This window comes from Natator depressus, chromosome 13, assembly GCF_965152275.1.
Source record: "Natator depressus isolate rNatDep1 chromosome 13, rNatDep2.hap1, whole genome shotgun sequence".
NCBI classification, from domain to species: Eukaryota; Metazoa; Chordata; order Testudines; family Cheloniidae; genus Natator; species Natator depressus.
Window position 1 is genome coordinate 19,178,698 of NC_134246.1, and position 3,587 is coordinate 19,182,284.

Consider the following 3,587-nt stretch of genomic DNA (forward strand, 5'->3'; position numbering starts at 1 on the left):
TCTCCTTCATTTTTTTAACAGAAATCCCCACCTCCTTTGGCTGTAATTCCCTAGGCCCTGTGAGAGGAGACTCAGCGATTACCTTGTTCATTCAATCAGGTTAGTAGGGCTTTCCTCTGACACCTAACAATGACACCTGTCCATCACGACCGTCCCTAATGCAATGAATGTCTTAACATCTTTAAAGGTTCTTTTGGTTCACAATAACCTTTCTCCACTAAGGACTAACCCTAAGAACCTTATAGGAATTCAACAGAGCATAAAGATTGATTTGGCTAACCAAATCTTTTAACTGTTATCTAAAAGGATATAACATATCTTAGGCCCCCCAATTACCATAGTTTCTGAACCTCTCACAGTCTTCAACACATTTATCCTCACAACACCCCTGCAATTTAGAGCAGTGCCATTATCTCAGCTTATAGATGGGGAACTGAGACACAGAGAGAATAAGTGACTTGTGCAACATACACAAAAAGTCCCCTGCAGATCAGGGTCTTGAACCCAGATCACCCATATCGCAGACTAGTGCAGTGAACGTGGACCCATGAAACCAGCCCGTATGAGAGGTTTCTGTATCACAGGAAATCTCCATCTTGCAAGAGATCAACTACAGATAATAGCCTGTGGCAGAGCAGTCACATTATTATTGGCTTTAACTAGCACAGCCACAAACTGTAACCTTCTTTACTTGTAGTTGAGTGGCATTTGCAAAAGGGAGAGATTCTTTCCTGTTTTTTGAAACCATCCAGGAGTATCAAATACATCTCTTTCTGTCTGATCCTTACAACCTAAATTCCTCACTGACCAGTCAGGGTCAGTGGCTATACACACCAGTTGCAAATGGCTTTTGGAAAGTGACTTGAACCTTACAGCTGAAAGATGGTGCTAAGTGAAGATCAAAAACAAAATTCCCCTATATGCAAAGCCCTGATTTCCTTCCAGAGAAGCAAAGAGAAGAATCTGTGGTTGAGTTTAACCAATCCGCTCCCCACCCATCTTGTGCAGCTTAATTGCACAACATTTATGTGATGTTTGATTAACAAGCAGATTCTCCTAAGGTTTGGCCAATATTTCCACACTTCCACAATGGCAGTGACTCAGAGTCAGGGTGGGATAAGAGTTATCACAGGATGATCAGGATGTTCTGAGTCAAGGGAAAAAGGCCTGACTAAGCCAGTGGAACACATAGACTGCAAAGACCTAGTAATAGCTGGACAACTTCTTGTAGCCGGGCAGTTGTTTCCTCTCAGAGTCAGCTGACACAAGATCCCTTCCCTATTGATAAGAAATAAGAATTCCACAAAGGGCCTGAAAGCTGAGATTTCTCCCTGACAATCACTGGGATTTATTTATTTATTAACTTTGGGGCAGATACTCTATCTGGTGTAACTCAGCAAAGCTCCATTGAAATCAATGGAGCCACACCAATTTACACCAACAAAGGATCTCCCTTTCTTGAAAATAACTATCACATCCATAGTGCTTTTCAAGCACTGTACAGTCACTGACACACACACACAGCCTGGCAGGTGTAATTCCCATTTCACAGACAGGGAGACACAAAAGGGTGAGGTGGCTTGCCAAGGTCACACTGCAGGGCTGGACCTAGAACAGACTGAAAGCACAAGGATCACACGATCGCTGCACAGAGAGGGTGAAATCCCCCCGTCCTGAGGGCTTACACCTCTTAATTACCCTCACTGGTTTACAGGGTGTATAAGCTCTGTGTGGTAGTCTCCACACAGGAGGTAGTGTCACCTCAAGAGAACAGTGAGGGGGAATTTGACCAGCAGCAGATGTCTTCCTTTTTAGTAGAATGTTAACAAATGAGTGGTATCCCTGCTCATTCCAGCGCAGGAGACAATAGCAACATGTGCATGAGGTGCTATTTCTCTGTCAGTGCGGTTTGTGTGTCCCCCCCTTGTTGGATTCCTGAAAACACTCTCTGCCTTGAAAGTGCCTGATCCAGTGCATCCTGTGACATGTTAATCAATTCTCCCCTATTCCCCCCTCTAACAAACACTCGAGTTCTGAGGTCAGAAGCAAATGGTCTATTCTCTTGCAGTGTCTGTACCAGTCAGGTGACTCAGTACTGCCGGAGCATTTTGGCTCTTTTGTGGGTAGTTTAAAGGCCTCCAAATGCAAAGAATCAGTTCGGGCAGAAGCAGGAGGCAGGGATTTCTGTTTCTGAACCTTTCCTTTCTGAAAACCTGCGAACAACAGCCCCATGTGGAGGGAGTGAGAGCGCTGCTTGTCCATGGGGAGCACATTCCAATCACGGTGACCGAAGAGCTCCAGATGGGCTTTGCGTGAGGCACATCGGTGATCTTCCAGAAAACACCATCCTGGCCCCTATGGATGTAGAAGCCCTCTACACCAACATTCCACACAAAGATGGACTACAAGCCGTTAGGAACAGTATCCCCGATAATGTCACGGCAAACCTGGTGGCTGACCTTTGTGACTTTGTCCTCACCCATAACTATTTCACATTTGGGGACAATAGATACCTTCAAGTCAGCAGCACTGCTATGGGTACCCGCATGGCCCCACAATATGCCAACATTTTTACGGCTGACTTAGAACAACGCTTCCTCAGCTCTCGTCCCCTAATGCCCCTACTCTACTTGCGCTACATTGATGACATCATCATCTGGACCCATGGAAAAGAAGCCCTTGAGGAATTCCACCATGATTTCAACAATTTCCATCCCACCATCAACCTCAGCCTAGAACAGTCCACGCAAGCGGTTCATTTCCTGGATACTACTGTGCTAATAAACGATGGTCACATAAACACCACCCTATACCGGAAACCTACTGACCACTATACTTACCTACATGCCTCCAGCTTCCATCCAGGACACACCACACGATCCATTGTCTACAGCCAAGCTCTAAGATACAACCCACATTTGCTCCAATCCCTCAGACAGAGACAAACAACTACAAGATCTCTATCAAGCATTCTTAAAACTACAATACCCACCTGCTGAAGTGAAAAAACAGATAGACAGAGCCAGAAGAATACCCAGAAGTCACCTACTACAGGACAGGCCCAACAAAGAAAATAACAGAACGCCCCTAGCTGTCACCTTCAGCCCGCAACTAAAACCTCTCCAGCGCATCAAAGATTTACAACCTATCCTGAAAAGTGATCCCTCACTCTCACAGATCTTGGGAGACAGACCAGTCCTCGCTTACAGACAGCCCCCCAACCTGAAGCAAATACTCTCCAGCAACCACACACCACACAACAAAAACACTAACCCAGGGACCTATCCTTGCAACAAAGCCCGGTGCGAACTCTGTCCACATATTTATTCAAAGTTTCAGAGTAACAGCCGTGTTAGTCTGTATTCGCAAAAAGAAAAGGAGTACTTGTGGCACCTTAGAGACTAACCAATTTATTTAAGCATAAGCTTTCGTGAGCTACAGCTCACTTCATCGGATGCATACTGTGGAAAGTGTAGAAGATCTTTTTATACACACAAAGCATGAAAAAATACCTCCTCCCACCCCACTCTCCTGCTGGTAATAGCTTATCTAAAGTGATCACTCTCCTTACAATGTGTATTTATTCA